At 45.0% G+C, this 22,234-nt stretch overlaps 1 long non-coding RNA gene across 1 annotated transcript; it reads left to right on the top strand.

Moving 5' to 3' along the window:
• The first annotated feature begins 14,687 nt into the window (after positions 1-14,687).
• LOC140362430 (uncharacterized) lies at positions 14,688-15,889 on the top strand. The gene is made up of 4 exons (XR_011927087.1): positions 14,688-14,853; positions 14,930-15,178; positions 15,255-15,426; positions 15,750-15,889. It is a non-coding gene; the product is annotated as an uncharacterized lncRNA (long non-coding RNA).
• Positions 15,890-22,234: the final 6,345 nt, after the last annotated feature.

Raw genomic sequence — 22,234 nt, 5'->3', positions numbered from 1 at the left:
GTCTAAGGACAGAGGACCCTGGGACATCGTCCCTCGCCACCACAGACATTGTCTGACTCCCTGGCCACCACAGACATTGTCTGACTTCATCGCCACCACAGACATTGTGGCCCTCAGAGGCAACTGTTGTTGTGATTTTGGGCCTTACAAAAATAAATTGATTTGATTTGATTTGATTGTTGATGCGGCTGCTCGGAGCCGTGGTTGCAAGGTCTCCGGTGCCTGTCGTGGCGGCAACCCCCGAACCCGGTGGTGGACACCGGAAGTAAGGGATGCCGTCAGACTGAAGAAGGAGGCCTATCAGGCCACTCTGGCTTGTAGGTCTCCTGAGGTCATCGACGGGTATCGGCAGGCCAAGCAAGCCGCGGCTCGTGCTGTCGCAGAGGCAAAAACCAGGGCCTGGGAGGAGTTCGGGGAGGCCATGGAGGAGGACTATCGGTCGGCACAGAAGAAATTCTGGCAAACTGTCCGGCGCCTCAGGAGGGGGAAGCAGTGCCTCACCAACACCGTTTACGGTGCGGGTGGAGGCCTGCTGACCTCGACTGGGGATGTCGTTGGACAGTGGAAGGAGTACTTTGAGGATCTCCTTAATCCCTCAGGCACGTCTTCCAAAGAGGAAGTAGAGACCGGGGACTCGGAGGCTGGCTCATCCATCACCCAAGCTGTAGTCACTGAGGTTGTTCGCAAACTCCTCGGTGGCAGGGCTCCGGGGTGGATGAGATCCGCCCTGAGTACCTAAAGTATCTGGATGTTGTAGGACTGTCTTGGTTGACACGTCTCTGCAACATCGCGTGGCGGTCGGGGACCGTGCCTCTGGACTGGCAGACCGGGGTGGTGGTCCCTCTGTTCAAGAAGGTGGACCGGAGGGTGTGTTCCAACTACAGAGGGATCACACTCCTCAGCCTCCCGGGTAAGGTCTATTCCAAGGTACTGGAGAGGAGAATCTGACCGATATTCGAAACTCGGATTCAGGAGGAGCAGAGTGGTTTTCGTCCCGGTCGTGGAACACTGGACAAGCTCTATACCCTCCATCGGGTGCTCGAGGGTTCATGGGAGTTAGCCCAACCAGTCCACATGTGGTTTGTGGATTTGGAGAAGGCTTTCGACTGTGTCCCTCGGGGTGTCCTTTGGGGGGTGCTCTGGGAGTACGGGGTCCGGGGCCCTTTGCTCAGGGCTGTCCGGTCCCTGTATGACCGGAGCAGGAGCTGTGTTCACATTGCCGGCAGTAAGTCAGACCTGTTCCCAATGCATGTTGGACTCCGCCAGGGCTGCCCTTTGTCACCGGCTCTGTGCATAGTTTTTATGGACAGAATTTCTAGGCGCAGTCAGGGGTCGGAGGGTGTCCGGTTTGGGGACCACAGGATGGCTCCATCAAACCCGGACCTGCAACGTGCACTGGGACGGTTTGCAGCCGAGTGTGAAGCGGCTGGGATGAGAATCAGCACCTTCAAATCCGAGGCCATGGTTCTCGACCGGAAAAAGGTGGCTTGCCCTCTCCAGGTGGGTGGGGAGTCCTTGCCCCAAGTGGAGGAGTTCAAGTATCTCGGGGTCTTGTTCGCGAGAGAGGGAAGGATGGAGCGTGAGATTGACAGGCGGATCGGTGCAGCGGCTGCAGTGATGCAGTAGCTGCATCGGACCGTCGTGGTGAAGAAGGAGCTGAGTCGAAAGGCAAAGCTCTCAATTTACCGGTCGGTCTACGTTCCTACCCTCACCTATGGTCATGAGCTTTGGGTAATGACCGAAAGAACAAGATCGCGGATACAAGCGGTCGAAATGAGTTTCCTCCGCCGGGTGGCTGGGCGCTCCCTTAGTGATAAGGTGAGGAGCTCGGCCACACGGGGGGAGCTCGGAGTAGAGCCGCTGCTCCTCCATGTCGAGAGGAGCCAGCTGAGGTGGCTCGGGCATCTGTTGCGGATGCCTCCTGGGCGCCTCCCTCGGGAGGTGTTTCAGGCATGTCCCACCAGGTAGAGGCCCCGAGGAAGACCCAGGACACGCTGGAGAGACTATGTCTCTCGGCTGGCCTGGGAACGCCTCGGGATCCCCCCGGAGTAGTTGGAGGAAGTGTCTGGGGAGGAGGGAGTCTGGGAGTCCCTGGTTAGACTGCTGCCCCCGCGACCCGGCCCCGGATAAAGCGGTAGAAAATGGATGGATGGATGGACAGCCCTGTTTTAACTCTAGAGATAATATAATCAAACAAACAAATTATATGCGTAAAGGGTTGTATTTTTATCACTCGTTTTCCTAGGGTAACTAGGCTCATATGTTTTGAGGAGTTTTATTATGTCTATGTATAGTTTTTTCCTCCTTTTACCTTCCCTTAGCCAGTGTTGGGAAAGTTCACTTTCTACATGAACTAGTTCAGTTCATAGTTCATAATTTAAAATTTTGAACTAAGTTCACAGCTCCAAAAAATTAACTAGTTATTTTTTTCAATATTATGCTATAATGTTTCTAAATTATTTCCACAGCCCAAATACAACCACAGGCAGCAATTATTTTATTAGTTTGATGCTGAAACTGTCAGATTTCATCTTCATATCCAATTTTGAATCCTTCCCCAGGATTTACTTTCACATTGAAGGGACAGACTTCCCCAGAGGCAAAGTTTGCACAGAAATGCAGATTGTTCCCATCCTCACGGACCTTATCATAAAACTCACGTAACTGGTCGTAGGGCGACTCCTGCTGCTCTGTTGCTGTCGCTGCTTTTTGTTTTGATGTGCATGCGCAGTGCGGCGCGACACGCGAAATCTCGGTCTCTACAACTTCGGAGCTCTCGCACTTGCCAGACATAGGCTCTTTTTGGGCAACATAACGGTGTGTTTTTCGCCCGGAAGTCTCTAGAAATTTGACACTTTGTTGAACGAAAATAAAAAGAACGAATTTGCCATTCACAGACACCAGAAAGAACGCGTTCATATTATCGTTCGTCGGCAGTAATATCAGTTTCAGTATAAATTTCAGTTCACGTTCACCAAAATTATGAACGCGTTCATGAACTTTCGTTCAATGACCGCGTTCAGGCACAACACTGTTTTCTTTTGAGAATCTGCATTGAAATGCGGGAAAATCGGCACCTTGCTTGCTACTTATTGAAGCAACGTAAGAAATAACAGTTTGTCAGCACTGGTCCCGCATCTTCAGACGACAAGTCTTATTTATAGTTTGGAGGGCTGTGAAAGTACCTGCGGGCCACAGAGTGGTCATGGATCCTCGGCCGAGATCTTCTTGCTTCCCCATAGCATCCACATTATAAGAGAGGGATTTGAATATTGCTGCTGTTTTTGGCCACTGATTTTTCGAGCGAGCTCAGCTTGTTCAGAGTCTCCTCCTGCAGCCTCTTAACATTTAGTATGGCAGCAAGCAAAATAGAAAAAACAGCGCTGGGGACAGCCTCTTCATAGCTTTGCAGCGTTTTGGATTTTTTGGCCAGTCTGCGACTAGAGTCTGTCACGGGGGCCCCGGGTTCCGCCCGGGTTTCATTTAACATTTTGTCCATGATGTTTATTTGCTCATCGAAAACTGCGTGAGCACATGAGTTCATATCCAGGGCAGCTTTTCCAACGAGAGAAGTCAGGTTAGCTTGATAATCCAAAGTTTGGCTCGGCTTGATTGGTCTCACGTGTGGAGCAAGCGCCTGGGATTGCGAGTGCGTTTGTAGTGCAAAAATATCCTCAAATCGTTAGAAGGCCGGTGTGGATTTTAAAGTTATTTCCAGGTTGTCACATGGCAGGTGACAAAGGCCTTAACATAATTAAAAACTTGACAAAGCTTACACAGTTATAATCACAATCCGTCATTACTTCATTCTGCTGGTTAAATCACATTGATGTCTGATAAAGATGACACAAAGATGACACAACAGCGTCTTCAAAGGTGGGCAGAAGGCTTGCGAGCAACAACTGGCCTAATTAACGCTGCTGCTTATCGCTCTCGTCTGCGTCACATGCGCTCAATAGAAACTGGACCATGTTAGTTATTCCCACGCAAAAAATGTCTAAGTACAGTGTCCAGTGGAGGATAGGTAGGTGTAGGAGCCATATTTTGGTTTTGGTGCACGCGCTTAGATACGAGCACGACTCTGCTGTGTTTGGGGGCGGCGCTCAGGTGTGTGTGCGTAAGGTGAATTAGTGAGAGCGCTCACCTGCGTTTATTGGCTTGGATAATGGAGGCGGGATGAGCACGAGGAAGGAGACTTCTGTTGACCGTTTCGTTCTCGTTTTTGTTTATATTATCGTCACGTTACGTTTTGTTACCGTTATCATTTTGCTATTCATTCGCGGCTGTAGTGTAATTCAAGCATCAATGTAAGGAACATAAATACTTATAGCATGTACACATCTCACACTAGTTCTATTATCATTTAAGGTTAATGTACACTTTATCGTCCCTGTAGAGAAAATTCCTTCCATGTCACTGGGGCATCTCCTCAGGAGCTGTGGTCGCTCCAGTGCAGCGCCCTGCGACCCATCTCAAGATCTTGTGCTAGGCCTGGTCAGGACTGCAGCTGGATGATTTACCTATTGTGCATGTTTGTTTTGGGTTGATGGGGAAAACCAGAGAGTCCAGAAGAAACCCATCCAGATACGGGGAGAAACATGCATTGCGAAAGTTACATACTGTAAATTTAAGTGAAGAAATTCATTCACAAACTAGGTTAGGTGCAACATAAATTACACATAATAAATAAGGAGGACTCCAGGAAACATTGTTGATCCTTTGTCCATGATTTCATACAGAAATGTATCATTTTAAATCAAAAAACCATGGTAGCTCTTCCCATAACATGCAAAATCGACTTTTCAGAGCTTTCAATCTTCTTACATTGCTATTTGTGCTTCATATATGTACCCAGAGTGTTTTTTTGATTGATTCCCGCAGTGTTTAGCTATAGTACAGACTATCTCCTTTCCTCTAATCTCCAAACTGACGGGGGGTGTCCACAGGACCGCGTCATACCCACAGGCACGCGTCATCATCCCCCCTCCCCCTCCCCCTCCCCCTCCCCCCTCTCCACCCACCTCCCCCTCCCGCCTGCCGCCCCCTTCCCCCCGGGTCCGCGCTGCTGCAGGCTCGTCTCCCCATACAAGCCCCGGAGTTTTTCTGCTTCGATTTACGACGAAACACGGCTCGAAGAGGCCCAAAACTTCATTAATGATATCGCACTCTTTACTATTATCACAATGGTGAAGGTTTACGTGGCAGTTGATGCAGCAACCGGGAAAATAAACGGAGAGAATTTCTATCGGATACCGAAAAACCAGGAAATAAGAGCGCGATGGACATAAGACTTTTACATATATATATATATATATATATTTATAGATCTATAGATATATCTGTTCTGCGCACGCTGTAGAATAAACACCAGATTTATTTAGGCTCAAAGTAGTGTTGATCTGAAGTTCTATCGTTTCTCACTCAGTCACGCGGCAGGAGAGGCGCACGGCGGAGCAGACAGCTGTGGGGCTACGTCACGGGTGGGCGGGGCACACACGTGCTCTGAGACTACGTCACGGGTTGGGCGGGGGAGCCAGATCGCTCTTCGCAAGGGTGGGGGCGAATATCAAACCAAGCCGTTTGCATTTCCGGGTTGGTGAGGGGGTCCAAGGTCTGGGTGATATTTCTTAACTATTATGTTAAGGGTGTTGCACAACCCTTATTATTATCAATTATACACTTAGGATAGACTACGAAACGTGAAAAAAGCATGTTATGGCACCTTTAAAAGAATCATCCTTCCAGTGGATTTGTTCATATTCACGTTTCATAGCATGCATTTTATAACAATGACATGTGTGTATACTTACATGGCCCACTCCAAAGTCCCTGCCCCACCCGTTCAGCTCGGTCTTCTTGCTCTGGCCCTTGGTCCCCATCAAGGTCACCGAGATGTGGTCCCAGGTCCTGGCCTCTGCCATGTCTCCAGTGCTCACCTCTACCTGATACTCAGCAGTCAAATAGCCGCGTAGTTTCAGGAACCGCGGCACTTCCCTTATAGCCTCATGGCTAACCCTAACCCTAACCCTAACCTTAAAACTAACCTTAACCCTAACCTTAACCCGGCGCGGTCTAAAACACGGTCAAATAACGCCGCAGTTTCAGGAGCCGCGGCGTGAGGCCGGCACAAAATAACATGGCAGTTTCGGCCACGTGCCGCGGCTCTGTAGACACTCCCAATAAAGTTAGCTCAAGTTTTCTACTTCACAGAGTGCTTAGAGTGTACTTTTTTGGAAAAATGCCTGATAAACTAAAGCACAAGTATCTTATATACAAAGTTTATACATGTATAAGTAGATAAAGATATCTGAGTTTTGAAAGTAGAAAAAAATATGAATCTATGTGAATTTTATGACCATTTTAAAATGGGGACATTGAGGGTCCTGAAGGTCACCAGAGGTTAAATCAAATTTTGAGTTTAATGGATTGTCAAGAATCAAAAAAGCTCGGTCTACTGTCAGTCCATATATCTCTCAACAGCAGCTTTACTCCTCTTATATTTACCTTCCTGTCCAGTGATTCCGAGAGCGATTGGCTGCTGGCCAAGATGTTCATAAATAATACAGTTGTAATGGAACACCAGCCTGTCCATCACCTGATGAACACACACTTGCTGGAGGAGGTCTTTTTCATAGCCACGTTGCACAACCTCCCAACAGTGCACCCCATGTACAAGGTACATCCCCCACTCGTTAAATTATTTAATAATCAACTCATTTGTTTTGTTTTGAAGAAATCCAATGTAAAGCCAGTGAAATGTTTGAAGGCTGTTACTCTCCTCTCATCATCAAAACACTCTATCACACATTGTAATACAGAGAAAATAATATAATTTAACAACTGCCACACTTAGGAATGAGCTGGTGATGTTCCCCGCCCTCTAATACAAAGAAAAACTCATAGCACAATAACTCAATTTCATTGCTGAACCCGCACGCAGATGCGCGCTGACCCTGCGCGCGTCGCTCCGTGCGTACCCTGCGCGCGTCGCTCTGCGCTAACCCCGCGCTCGTCGCTCTGTGCTGACCCTGCGCTGGGTCAGCGCGCCTCTCCGTGCTGACCCTGCGCGGGCCTCTGTGAGCACAGAGCGACAGAGCGCCTCTGCGAGCAGGGTCAGCGCGCCTCTCCGTGCTGACCGGCTGCAGAGGATTTGAGGGAAAGTGTATCTGTAGAAGACAGAGGGGGAGAGGGAAGGAATTAGATTAAGACATGTGACATTTGATAAGATAAGATATTCCTTTATTGTCCACACATGGAGAAATGTCCTCGTTGCAACGCAGCTTGATACAGGAAAAGGACAGACAACTTATAGGAAGTTTTAAAAAATACTTTTAATAGAAGAACTCTTATAAACAAAATCTCCTATAGACAGAACCTCTCATTTCTCAATAAGGAATGGAGGGGGAAAATAAAGATAAAATAAAATAAAAACAGCTAGCGTTAGACAAAATAATACTAACAATATCTATAGCAATCTATAATAGCTATTCTGCATTTGCACTTTATTGTACATTTAATAAAGTGAAGTTAAAGGTCCCATAACATGCAAAATCGACTTTTCAGAGCTTTTAACCTTACATTGCTATTTGTGCTTCATATATGTACCCAGAGTGTTTTTTTTATTGATTCCCGCAGTGTTTAGCTATATTACAGACTATTTCCTTTCCGCGAATCTCCAAACTGACGGGCGGTGTTCACAGGACCGCGTCATAATCACAGGCACGCGTCATCATCCCCCCCTCCCGCCTGCCGCCTCCCGCCCCCTTCCCCCCGACTCCGCGCTGAGGGGGGAAGGGGGGCTATTTAAGTTAGCAAACATGACTTCTTTTGTTTGTTTGCTGCCGCGCGGACACAGCTCGTTATTTGTCGTCAACATGCCTGGTTGGAGAAAATGTGTTTTCGGCTGCAAACATTGCGTCAAACTCTTTACTTTGCCGAAAGATGACACAGTACGTGAAAAGTGGCTGGAGTTTATTTCATCCTCTTGCAACCTGGGAAAAAGAAGTATCAAAACTGTTTATGTTTGCCTACGACACTTCACTAAAGACACGTGCGGTAAAGTTAGCGCCCGGAGTTAGCGTCACGTCAATAGCTCCTAAACGCAAAAGTTTTTGCAGATCGTTCACATGCCAAAATATTCCTATTTACACTGCCAAGTTACGCAAACCTCGTTTTTAACAATCAGATGCGTATTTTGGGCGCACCGAATTACACGGCTCCGAATGTGCAGCTGGAGCAGAGACGAGAGTACTTAGGGACCGTCATCAAGTAGAAAAACGAAAAATGGAATGGAACGTCAAATGGAGCGGTACAATTAATATGTAAATGAGACTCCTGCAAATAGTAGTCTGATTGATGATGATATGGAAGAAAGTTGTAAATAAGGCCATCTGACTTTGTGTTGATTAATTTGTTTCATTTAAAGATTTTTAAAAAAAAAAAGTGTTTAAAAGTTAATTTGTTAAGAGTTTTCTTTAATAGAATGTTTACAAATACATTTAAATAAACAATCGTGTTGCATCAATGGAAAATATTGATTGTTAGTCACTTTCGTGTTTTGCTATGCAATTATGAAATTGCTATACAAATTTCGAAAAATTAACGGATTGTTTAGCAGCACCGCTATACAAGTGAAAATCCTTAATCTGAACCCTGTGACCTGTTACTGTAATGGCAGAAAATGGGTCATGTCATGTCATTCTAATGTTGTTTTAGGCCATGACATGTCACGGAATTAATATCTTTGTTGTTCTCCTGTGTGCAGATGGGATAAGACTATGAGGTCCTGATTATACTGAATATCTACTGTCCGGCGCCTCTTAATCATCAATTAATGCGTCAGGACCGGATTCGGTGTGGAAATGGTCTTTGATTAAACCTCTGAAGAGATGGCTGGAACCGTCACAGACGTGATAGTCTGGTCTATCTCTTTTTGAGCTGATTTGGGTTGTGATTATGTTATGTTTGTTACCACCTATAAAAGGTGTACTTTGTAAATTGTAAAGTTAGGTAGGGACAGAACGAACTTGTCTTAGGGAGAGAGAGGGTGTTTATCCACTGTGCACGTGAATAAACTTCCACCTTTTGAGAGAGACCGAGAGACTCTGTTTCTGCTTCAAGTTATTGCCTGGTTACTCTTTACTTGATCATTGTTTACAGGAAACTTTATGTTATGTGCGTTATTTCTACACTGTGGAGAGGGGTCGTATAGTCAGGCCCCGTCGTCTTTCACCGCTAGAATCGAAAACGTGATTATTGCGTTGAGTGTCTGCGTCAGCAGACTATTAGTTCTGCTAAATAATAAAGTGTTTACTATATACATGTAGTACTTTTAGGAAAGAATACAGACACTCGCAATGGCTTCAGCCATTGCACATTATCTAGTTGCTTCAATTCTCTGATGACTTGGCAGAGACTCACTATATATTTTTTATTGTTTCAGGGCACATCACAGGAGGCCTCCAGCCACACAGAACAAAGTGAGCCAGTTGCAGCACCTTCTCCTTCCCAAGCTCTGGACACAAAAACACACTCAAAACCAGTGTCCACAAGAACTATTTCAACACAGTTATCGGCTGGAACCCTGAAGCTAATGCATGTTAGAAGTAAAGGTATGTTTTTACACAATGAATACATTATATATACTCTCTAGATTAAATCACACATTCAAAGAGCAGCTAAATGCTTGTTTAGCAAAATATCTAAATATAAAGTAGTCATTCTTTTATTCGTTTAACTCTGTTTCCTAAGTAATCCAAAAGTAAAATACATCATTGCTTGTAGCATTCATGTTTTTACTATAGTCAGTAACAAAGTGCTTATGTGATTTTTTTTACAGGTGTACAAGCGAAAGTTGCGACCTCTGATTGTAGTACGGAGACGGATCAACCATGGCTTGAGCTGTCCTCGACACCACTTAAAATGTCTGGAATTGGTCAAAGACCCAGAAAGAGGCCACGTCTTGAAATGGAAAAAGAAACGGAGGAAGAGCTTGGCATTTCAGACATTTCATCAAAACACACATGATTCAACGTATGAGCCTGGAGCCTCATTAACAGATGAGTTTGAATTGACGTAAGAGTTTTTCTATATCAGTTAATCCTTTTTACGCAGTTGTATTTTAAGTATTTTTTTCCGTTTATTACGTCATAAGGCGCTGGTACAGCTGGCAGCCCGGTGTAAACGCTCTCTCTTCTTTCTCACACTTATTGTGCTTTATCTCCTATATTTTGTAAATATAGTTAGTATATTTTTTCTATTTTACTGTACGATAGGGACACGCGCTGGAATAGTTTTTTATTCAACTGTTTTTGACTTTTTTCGGCTGGATTTGAGCGTTTTTCGTTGCGTTGTTGTGATGTGAGCTAGCTCCGAGCGAGCCCACCAGCCCCCCCCGCGCCCTCCGGCCGCCGCTAAAGTACGGCGTGTCGTCGGTACACGTTTATATACACGTTTATATGAAAGAGGAACTTCATGAACGATCGGGACACGCACTGGAATCGCTTTACATTAACTTGTTTTGACTTTATTCGGCTGGATTGAGTGTTTTCGCCGTGTCGTTGCGATGTGTCTTGGCTCTGAGTCCCCCGGCTCCGGCCCCGCCCCCCGGCCGGCGCCGTACCGCGTTTACACAAAGGAGGAACTCATGAAACTGAGGAGAACAGTCGTCTTACCCAGAGATCGTCACGTTATCCCGGCGGACATCCTAAGGAAAACGCAACGAGGCAGACGGGCTGGACGTAAACTCCGAGAGAAGAGAGGAGAAAACAGGAAGTCGGTTCCCGCCGTAGTCATGGGTAACGTGAGGTCCCTTCAAAATAAAATGACGGAAATAGCGAGCCTCATGCGGTCCCAGAGGATTTATAGGGACAGCAGCGTCTTGATTTTCACAGAGACCTGGTTAACAGCAGAAATGCCAGACTCTATTGTAGGTTCGGACAATTTTCATCTGCTGCGGGCGGACAGAACGTGAGAATGCTTGAAGAAAAGAGGTGGAGGTCTGGCGGTGTATGTGAACACGAGCTGGTCCAAACCCGAACACTGCACAGTGAGGGAGCAGCTATGTAACAAGGACATTGAACCATTGGCTATTGGCATGAGGCCATATTATCTGCCCCAGGAGTTCTCACGTGATTTTGATGGCAGTCTATGTGGCCCCGTCTGCCAATGCTGAAAATGCTTGTGAAGCACTGCTCTCCTGCACTTGTAGGCTGCAAACACAGCATCCACAGGCTCTCTTCCTCATCTCTGGTGACTTTAACCACGCTTCTCCCTCTTCTGTTCTACCAACATACACCCAGTATGTTACCTGCCCCACCAGAGAGAATAGAACATTGGACTTGTTTTTTGCCAACACCAAGGAGGCTTATTCTTCTTCCCCCCTCCCTCCCCTGGGCAGCTCGGACCACAACCTTGTACATCTGAGGCCTGTGTATGAACCCATCGTGCGCAGGCAGCCTGTGGTGTCCCGTGAGGTGAGGATGTGGTCTGCTGAGAGCGAGGAGGCTCTGAGGGACTGCTTCAGCACCACTGTCTGGACTGAGCTTTATGACCCACATGGGGAGGACATCAACACCATCACAGAGTGCATCACAGACTACATCAACTTCTGTTTTGAGAACATTGTTCCCTCCCGGACGGTGCGGTGTTTTCCAAACAATAAGCCATGGATTAACCGTGAACTGAAGGCTCTGCTGAAGGAGAAGAAGAGAGCCTTCAGGTCAGGGAACAAGGAGGAGCTGAGGACTGTGCAGAAGGAGCTGAGGAGGAAGATCAGGCAGGAGGAAGCCGGCTACAAGAGGAAGATGGAGGAACAGCTGCAGGGAGTGTGGAGGAGCCTGAAAACCATCTTGGGCTTCAAAATCCGCCCTGCCCAGACAGAGGGGGATCTACAGTGGGTGAATGATTTAAATGCTCACTTCTTGAGGTTTGATCGATCACCCATCCCTCCCCCTGCACAGCTGCATGCTCCCTCTTCCACAGCTGGACAATGCCCTGCATCTGTTCCTCTTCGCTTCTCTGCCCCGGACCATCAGCTCCCCACTTCGCCTGGACTCACCCATCCCCCCAGCACACGGTCCCCCTGCCAACCACTGACTGTCACAGCAGCACAGGTGAGGAGTGAGCTGAAGAGGATTAAAGTGAGGAAGGCAGCAGGACCTGATGGCATCAGCCCCAGGCTCCTTAAGTCCTGCGCAGATGAACTGTGTGGAGTTGTGGAGCATGTCTTCAACATGAGCCTGAAGCTGAAGGTGGTAACACAGGTCTGGAAGACCTCCTGTCTGGTACCTGTGCCCAAGACACCGCGCGCCAAAGACCTCAACAGCTTCAGGCCAGTGGCTCTCACGTCCCACCTGATGAAGACACTGGAGCGGCTAGTCCTGGACCACCTCCGCTCCACCGTGTGCTCAGCCATGGACCCGCTGCAGTTTGCATATCGGTCTGGCATCGGAGTGGAGGACGCCGTCATCTCCCTGCTGCACCGCTCTCTCTCTCACCTGGAAAAGCCTGGCAGCTCTGTGAGGATTCTGTTCTTCGATCTTTCCAGCGCCTTCAACACCATCCAGCCGCTGCTCCTGAGGGACAAGCTGGAGACGGCTGGTGTGGAGTATGACCTGGCAGAGTGGATCCTGGACTACCTCACAGACCGACCCCAGTTTGTGAGAGCCCGGAACTGTGTGTCTGACACTCGGACCTCCAGGGCACTGTCCTCGCGCCCTTTCTCTTCACCCTTTACACTGCAGACTTCAGACATGACACGGACAGCTGTGTCCTGCAGAAGTTCTCTGACGACTCTGCCATCATCGGACACATCAGGGACGACGATGACGGGGAGTACAGAGGACTGGCGCAGGACTTTGGCGTGGACTGGTGTCAGCGGAACCACCTCCTCATCAACGCGGGGAAGACCAAGGAGATGGTGGTGGATTTCCGCAGACGCCACCCCACTGCCCCCTCACCAGTGAACATCCAGGGACGGGACATTGAGAGAGTGACTCATACAAGTACCTGGGTGTTCATCTGAACCACAAACTGGACTGGACTCATAACACAGACGCACTGTACAGGAAGAGCCAGAGTCGGCTCTACCTCCTGAGGAGACTCAGGTCTTTTGGAGTGACAGGGCCACTCCTGAAGACCTTCTATGACTCTGTGGTGGCATCAGCCCTCCTGTACGGTGTGGCCTGCTGGAGCAGCAGCATCACAGAGAGGGAGAGGAAGAGACTGGACAAAGTCATCAAGAAGTCCAGCTCCGTCCTGGGCTGTGCTCTGGACTCGGTGCAGGAGGTGGGGGACAGGAGGGTCCTGGCTAGATTCACATCTATGCTAGACCATGAGTGTCACCCCCTGCAGGACACTCTCTCCGCTCTGGAGAGCAGCTTCAGTGAGAGACTGATCCACCCTCGATGTGTGATGGAAAGGTTCCGTAGGTCTTTCCTTCCTGCTGCTGTCAGACTTTATAACAAAAACTGTTAGTACTGAACACTCACAATACTGACCTAACCTAATACTGATGTGCAATTCTGTCATATGTGCAATTGCTGTTGGAATTCATGTGCAATTCATGTGCAATTACTGTGAAATTCATGTGCAGTCTATGTGCTGTCGTGACACATATTCATGTGCAATTTCTGTCGTGATCACATGCAATGGTATTTATTTATTTATTTATTTTTTATGGGAGTTTTTATTTATTTATAGGAGATCTTCTACTGAAAGTGTTTTTCAGACTTCCTATAAGTGATCTGTTCTTCTGTATCTACCTCTGGATCTACCTGCGTTGCACCAATGAAATTTCCCCATGTGGGACAATAAAGGAATATCTTATCTTATCTTATCTTTAACAGTGTAATAGAGCCAGGACCAGTGTACAAAGACAAAAAATACATTGAATTTGAGAGCAGTTTGGCAGAGCTTTTCCAAACTTGTGCAGTGTGCAAACGGCGCTGTGACGTCCAGAAGAGGACAAGTGGGACATTTGTTTCTTTCGTGCAGAACTGTCCACACTGCTTGTATCACCGGAAGTGGGACAGTCAGCCGACATTGGGAAGCACACCAGTGGACAATCTGCATCTTTCTGCAGCAGTGTATTTTTCAGGAGGATCTTTTTTAAAAATGGAAAAGGTACAAGAAACACAACAGTTTGTTAAGTCTATTCTGTATGCTGTTATTTACATAATAAGACAACCCCTTTTCATCTTTCTTCATCAGATATGTAAGGCAATGAATCTCCAAGTCCATAGGTACAACACTTACAGACGACACTCGAGATCTTTTCTCGAGCCTGCCATCTACCACAAGTGAAGAAAGATCAGGAAATATTTTTGGAGGAGTTGAAAATGAAGGAAAATATTGCTGTGGGTCACCACCCACAGCAATATTTTCCTTCATTTTGAGAAAAATATTGAGGAAAATATTGAGAGCGGATTCACCAGGTATATACAATAAACAAAAAAGATTATATCATAGTAGCCTTCTTATTACAGCTCCTTACTTTTTGTAGGACACAGTGCCAAGTATGGCAGTTACACACTGATGGAACGCCGTAGTGAAAAGGTACTTGACATCCAACTGGTGCAGGTATGTGCTATTCATTCCTTTCATTTTTCCACTGGATATACGTGTGTGTGTGTGTGTGTGTGTGTGTCTATAAGCTATTGTGTTTACCGTAGAGCAATGAAGTTGGTGGAAGTTTTTATATGGAAAATCAAGGACTGCACAGATGTTTGGACTTACTATAGGCCAACAACATAGAAGTGGACTATATCGTCACAGACCGTCACACGCAGGTCAAAACATACCTACGAGGAAGAAGTGTTACCCAATATTATGACTTCTGACATCTCGAGAAAGGTTTGTCATTTTTTTTCTTTTTATTTGGAGACAATTATGTCAGCTTGTAAGCAGCTTGTGTTACTTCACTTCACAGGTATCTCCAAAAAATTGGAGAAGATGTCCAAAGAATAGGAGTGCCAGTTGATAAAGAAGTGGTTACCAGCTATCAAAAACCACATCTATTGGGTAGCAACCTCCTCAAAATCAGGACCAGAAAAAGTGGCAAAGTGGACGTCCCTTATCAACCACATTCAAGATGTCCACACACATGATGACCCAGAATTTCCACAGTGTGCTCATCCTATGAAAGTTTCCCGAGACCCGAGCAAGAGGTTTCAACCAGGTTTGTAATAATTCACAATTACACTATTGTGAAACACAAGCTTTGTGGTAATTTCTGTGGTTTCTTGTTTACAAAGGGACTGTGGCATTGTACAAGGTGGAAAAACTACTTGTGAACAAGAGACTGCTTGGAGATGTTCAAAAACTGAGCTCCAATTACCAAACCTCTTCACTGGAGGCATTTCACAGTGTCGTTATTCGGTTTGCACCCAAAAGCGTGGTCTATCCATTTCTGGGAATACTGTGCAGGTAAAAATGTTGCCAAAAAACACACATTATAATTATATATATATATATATATATATATATATATATATATATATATATATATATATATATATATATATATATATATATATATATATATATATATATATATATTTATATATATATGTATATATATATATATATATATATATATATATATATATATATATGTATATATATATATAATAGTAAAAAGCTGTCTTTTCCATTCAATTCTCTTGTGTCTTTATTTTGCCTCTGACATCAAGTGTATTTCCAACAACTGCATCTATGTTTTACATTTGAAACATTTTGATTGTTTGCAGGCTATACTTGGCAGGGATGCACTTCAATGAAAACGTGAATCGTGCCCAGGCAACTTCAAAAGGGAAGGCTTTATTTAAAGTTTCTTATCCGAAATATAAAAAAGGAAAACCCACAGCAAAACCTGTCAAAACCAAAACCACATTTGGTAAGAAAAACACTTAAATTATAAGTTATATAATTATAAATAAATAACCTGTAAACTATTTACATTTTGTAGGCTATGTGTCCGAACTGATGCATCTGGTCTTTGCTGAGGCCTTCCAGATTTTGTGACCAGTTTAAGTCTGTCCCTGTGCCTGAAGACCTCTGCGCACAGTTCGAGAAGACTCCAAAAGAGGACGTCATCGCGGCACACATTTCCAGGTTCAGTCGAGTGGGGGGCGGACCTGACCAGGATGCAGAAATCCAACATATTGCCCACCAGGATCCGGGTACTCCAGGCGTATCCGGAGCACAGCACATGCCGGAATGACCACCCTGATCCTGGCACCAAGAAGCCCCCAACACCAGCTCACAAAGCTTCTGTAGGCCACAAACCTAAGACGCCTAGAAAAGGACACACGATTTGTTTACTTACTTTTTTGTGTGTATGTATATATATTTACCATTGTTACTTTTAATAACATTTTTGATATGTGACTAATAAAGCATAAAGAGGCTTATTATCAAAGTTTCATAAACTCATTCTTCCTGTGTTCTCCCACGTATTCGCCCATAGTCTGCTCGATAGATGTTGTTCATGTTTTGTAGGGCATAAATGTTGAGAGAATTCACAATGAAGCCAGGATGGACAGAAATACAACCAGGAGGAGGGTTCAGCTGATTCATCCTCCTCACAACCTACACATGGAAGTAGAAAAAAATATTCAGAGTAATATTACTATAACTATGAAATGTAAAATATATTTTACTTCATGGTTAATGGTTACATATAAACTATATTACATATATCATTACATTATATACATATATCCCTATATTAAAATATTGTACCCTATTTGGATTACATAATATCACAACTGACATTTTATTTCATGAAAAGAAAAGAAATATTATGTTTATTAATGTTTATTGTTCACTTTAAAATAACATAGTTGTATTTACTTGGAAATAAATAAAATAAATGAATACAACTGCAAGATAATAAATATAGGCCTACACGTACATATACATTTTGGCTTTACGTTTACCATACAATTAGTACCTATTCTAATTCATCACACAACAAAACAATTACCTTTGGAATTTCTTGGCAGCAAACATTCTCCGTTTCCGTGGGCATGGACCGACATTTTGTACAGGTACACCTAAACAAAAGGGGCCAAACTCAAGCAAATGCTACACTGTAATAACGAGATATACAAATTATATTATTTACCAAACGGAAACATCCTGCTGCAGTCGTCGTGGTACTTCTACTGCGTGCACTTCTAACTCTGGGTCTGACTCTGGGTCCTGAAGATAAGGCTCAGTTCTACGCACCGCCATGATAAATAAAATGTTGAGTGTCCACGCTGTCACCTCTGCCTCTGTTTACACCCCCACCGTATCCGGGGTGGGCGGGGCACACACGCGCTCTGAGACTACGTCTCGGGTTGGGCGGGGGAGCCAGATCGCTCTTCGCAAGGGTGGGGGCGAATATCAGACCAAGCCGTTTGCATTTCCGGGTTGGTGAGGGGGTCCAAGGTCTGGGTGATATTTCTTAACTATTATGTTAAGGGTGTTGCACAACACTTATTATTATCAATTATACACTTAGGATAGACTACAAAACGCGAAAAAAGCATGTTATGGGACCTTTAAAAACTCTTCATTAATTCACTTTTAAACACTTTTTAAACATGTTTTCTTTAAATAAATCAGAAACTTGCAAACAAAATTAGTTTTTGAACAAATAAATCAACACAAAGTCAGATTGCCTTATTTACAACTTTCTTCCATATCATCATCAATCAGATGACTATTTGCAGGAGTCTCATTTACATATTAATTGTCTTTACACTCACAAAAAATATGTATTAAGCTTCTGATGGAAAAATAAAAGGTTGCTGTGGCATCCATCATGGTCTATTTTATGTGTTATTCAAATTGTACAGCTCTATTTGACGTTCTATTCCATTTTTCGTTTTGCTATTTGATGACGGTCCCTAAATACTCTCGTCTCGGCTCCGGTTGCACATTTGATGACGGTCCCTAAGCACTCGTCTTGGCTCTGCCCATTCGGAGCAGTGTAATTTGCTGCGCCCAAAATACGCATCTGATTGTTAAAAACGAGGTTGTGTCACTTGGCAGTGTAAATATGAATATTTTGGCATGTGAATGATCTGCAAAGACTAGTGCGTTTAGGATCTATTGACCTCGGAAGTCCGAATCTGTGACGCTAACTTTACCGCACGTGGCTCCTCCCACTTTCAGACTCGCGCTCTGAGCAGCAGCGGGACTCGTCATGTCAACACAGCGTCCTACATGTGTCATGCCGTTATTGACAATCGATTGATGAGTGATCAGTACTTTTAGGCGCTTTGGCGATACAATTGAACACACATTTTTGTATCGCAAAAGCTGCGATACAAACACACTTTTTTCTGACGAATGCATCGCATTTGAGAGAAATTGCGTCGCATTTTGCGATGCGATAACCGCTTATTCTGAACCCCGATATATATATATATATATATATATATATATATATGTATATATATATATATATTTTTTTTTTTTTGTATATAGTTATTGTTCTATAAAACAAAACAAAATATTTAATATTATGAAACGTGTGTCCTGTATACATGCACCTTTTTCATATATGTGACTGACCGTGGATAAACCAGTTACAAGTCTACCCGGAGACATTTTGAGTTATTCACATATTCTGACAGTGTCAAAGCTATGCAATGATGTCACACCCATGTAGATCTGATAATATTTGAGTAAGTTGGTCATTTGAATGTATACAACTCTCAAAACCTTTCACTGAGAAAACGGCCTCTAAAGATTCTCACCTGAGTGAGCCCAGAGTCACAGGGGGGCTCATTTGCATCTCATTGGGATAAGCCCTGCTCCTATCAAACTGACACCACCTCCCCCTACAGCTGTCACTAAAGACTCAAGAGGAGTGTTATTGATGTGAACTGGCCTTGAATCAGAATTAGAAGTTACTATATTAAAATGGAAATACTTGGATTACAAAAGGCCCTGAATAGAATCAAAGAATCAGAATCAAAATAGTTTATTGCCATTTGTCGATAAATAGAATTCACAGGTGATTCAGTGCAACACAAACAAAAGTTAAGATAAGATAGCCTTTAATGTCCACCCATGGGGAAATTTCAGTGTTACAACGCAGTAGATACAGGGGGAAAGGACAGATAACTTATAGGAAGTTTAAAAAAATCACTCTTAATAGAAGAATTCTTATAAACAGATGCCAGGCCGGTATGCGAACTGCAACGGGACCATGGCTATGAATATATGAGATATGAGATAATAGATATGATATGTACACCACCAGAGTCCAATTACATCAGAGATCACAGCCACATCCTCTTCTGTGCTGTGACTCTTGGTGCTGGGCATGTGATGCCTTTTGCCTCGTCAGCACAGAAAGGCCTGATTTTTTCATGCAGATAGGTCTGCCTGTCAATGTTTAGTCCAGGTGGGATCAGGACATGGAGATTTCAACCGGAGGCAGATCAGCTGAATTGCATAGTAGCTGAAATTCCACAGGTTCTACTTCACAGTGGCTTTTTGCAAGCACCACACCTGGTCTCTTGGCATCAAAGCTGTAAACAAATAACAGGACATTTAAGAAATGGCAAACTATTTCACATAAAACACTCATTTTTTTTAACACAATGTGAAAGTTTCAATATAAATACCTGAAGTGCTGATAACTCTTGATCTTTGGAAGCCGTCTGAAGAAGGGACTCAGATGCTTCTGCCAGTCGAAGTTCTTGACAAACACTTTGCCATCCGCCGTTCCAACAAGCTGTGGGATATTGAGGTGACTCTCAGGAGAGCTGTTTTCCACTCCCTGATGACAAGGGCGACAATGTAAAAAAAATGAGAACAGAAGAAACATATCTTAAGCAGAACAGAGAGCAGCACTGAAGTTTTGCCAGGCTAATGTTACACATTACAGTAGTCAAATAATATAAACTAACCTCAGCGATGTCTTCCAAAGTGTCAACCCTGGTCTTCATGTATGCACGCTTGACAAGTCCAAAGCCGCAATCAGGGGAGAATTTGGTGTGGCCAGCAATGAGGAAGTGGATGTCCATTGTGTGGTGAAGCTTGTGTCCAACATGCCAGGCAGCATACCACAACATGCAACATGCATGTAGCTTATGACTTCATTGCTTCCCTTACTTGACGACATGCCTTCGTCAATCAGAAAATTGACCTGCTTCTGCTCCCTTCACAGGAGACATCAAAAAGGCCACATTTTTGTGGAGTCAGGAAATACAATAACCCCGGCTGCAGAGGGTTCGAGGGAAAGTGTATCTGTAGTAGACAGAGAGGGGGAAAGATTAAGATTAAGGATTAGATTAAGATCTGTGACATTTGATTAAGACATGTATGTCTATTCATACAGTAACTGTCTATAATTTCTATTCTGCATTTGCACTATTATTAGTACCTGCTGTCCAAAGTCAAAACTGTAATGCATCCTGATGTCTTTGCTTGCTGGCGGTGAGGGTCCGAAAGACAGCACATTAGATTCTGTTGTCTGTCTGCAGGCATCAATCAAAGTATTGTAAAAAGTCCTCTCATTTTGCACAAGGGCAAGATGAGGCAATTGCTTCTGGACAAATTCAGATTTTCTTTCATCTGGGAAGTTAGCAGTTCGTATCAGCTGCTTGTTGTTGCTCTGACACTGCCAACAGAGATCTGTGTGTGGCCTGCAGCTTCTGATGTGTGGGAGAAGCTGTAAATAAAGCTTCAGATCACTGTGGAAACAAACTGCAGGCTCACCTAAAAAACAGATGTTGCTTATGGTTAATTATACTCTAATCATTAAAACATGAAAATCACCAAAATAATGTTTTACACTTACCAAGCTCCTTAGCTTAGACTTAGACTTCACGTAGAGACGCCAAACTGAGGCCTTAGTCACATGGGTTGGGAGCATGCCAGTCCTTATGGCCAGGATGTCGGCCAGGCAACAAGTGTTTGATTATGTCAGTCAGGGTGTCTTTGCCAATTCTGAAAAGGGGAAAAAATAAGGATTATGGTTAACAGTAATATGGGACCTGATTAAGACCTGGTTTAGACCTGATTTAGACCTGGTTTAGTCCTGTCTAGTGAAGAGGCTAAAGGGACATCACGAGACCACCTTAAAACACAGCGTTAAAGCAATACTTTAGAGTAAAAGTACCTCAGTTCCGTTGTGGGGAGAAAACGGGTTAAAATGAGAAAAAACACATAAATGAGTCAAATGAAATAATTCCCCAGCATCACTGCACCTTTTACCCCCATAAAAGCACTCCCCTGGGCCCTGGAGGTGAAATGACTCCCTGGGCAGAGTACACTATACCTCTGGTGGACTTAGAAAAAACGGAGCTTGCCATCTGGAGTACACTATGCCCGCTGGACTTAGTCGTTTTTCGGCTAAATCACGCTGCCCCCGCGAAATGTGTCACGCTGCTCACAGGCGAAAAGTGCAAAACGGTAGCGCTCCAAGGGACAGCCGGGCGGTTTATGAGAATGACGTTTTTGTCGATTGAAATTGGTACAAATCCTGGTTCTGTGTGTACCGGACATGGAGCTTGGTCGACGGGCACACAAGAACCGCAATCGAAGGGCCCCGTTCTGGTTTTATCCAGCTTCAAAGGCTCCTGTGCAGCTGGAGGCTCCAGGGTATATCCGTGGTGCCCCGCCCCAAACATAGTGTATCTTTTCCGGCTATAGAGCGGCAGAGTGCGGGCTGGGTCCGGAGCTGATAATCAGAGTAACAAATGCTTAGGACAAACTTTATCGCCATAGTACTGTAGGCCAGAGGCTGATCAGCGGAGCCCACGGTCCCGTACAAATATGCCCTTCGACGGGCTCGGCGCGAACTCCAGACGGGGCCCAGAGCACCTCCATGACGCTGATCAGCGGAGCCCACAGTCCCGTACAAATATGCCCTTCGACGGGCTCATGTGAGGTCCTGTAATTGGAGGATATATTGAGGGCAAGTCTGATGCCAGCAGCCGCGGTAATTCCAGCTACAATAGCGTATCTTAAAGTTGCTGCAGTTAAAAAGCTCGTAGTTGGATCTCGGGATCGAGCTGACGGTCCGCCGCGAGGCGAGCCACCGTCTGTCCCAGCCTCTGCCTCTCGGCGCCCCCTCGATGCTCTTAGCTGAGTGTCCCGTGGGGTCCGAAGCGTTTACTTTGAACAAATTAAGAGTGTTCAAAGCAGGCCCGGTCGCCTGAATACCGCAGCTAGGAATAATGGAATAGGACTCCGATTCTATTTTGTGGGTTTTCTTCTCTGAACT

This window comes from Eucyclogobius newberryi, unplaced genomic scaffold, assembly GCF_026437365.1.
Source record: "Eucyclogobius newberryi isolate DKJ021-1_F unplaced genomic scaffold, fEucNew1.0.hap1 SCAF_17, whole genome shotgun sequence".
Taxonomy (NCBI): domain Eukaryota; kingdom Metazoa; phylum Chordata; class Actinopteri; order Gobiiformes; family Gobiidae; genus Eucyclogobius; species Eucyclogobius newberryi.
This window is presented reverse-complemented; position numbering and strand designations above follow the sequence as displayed.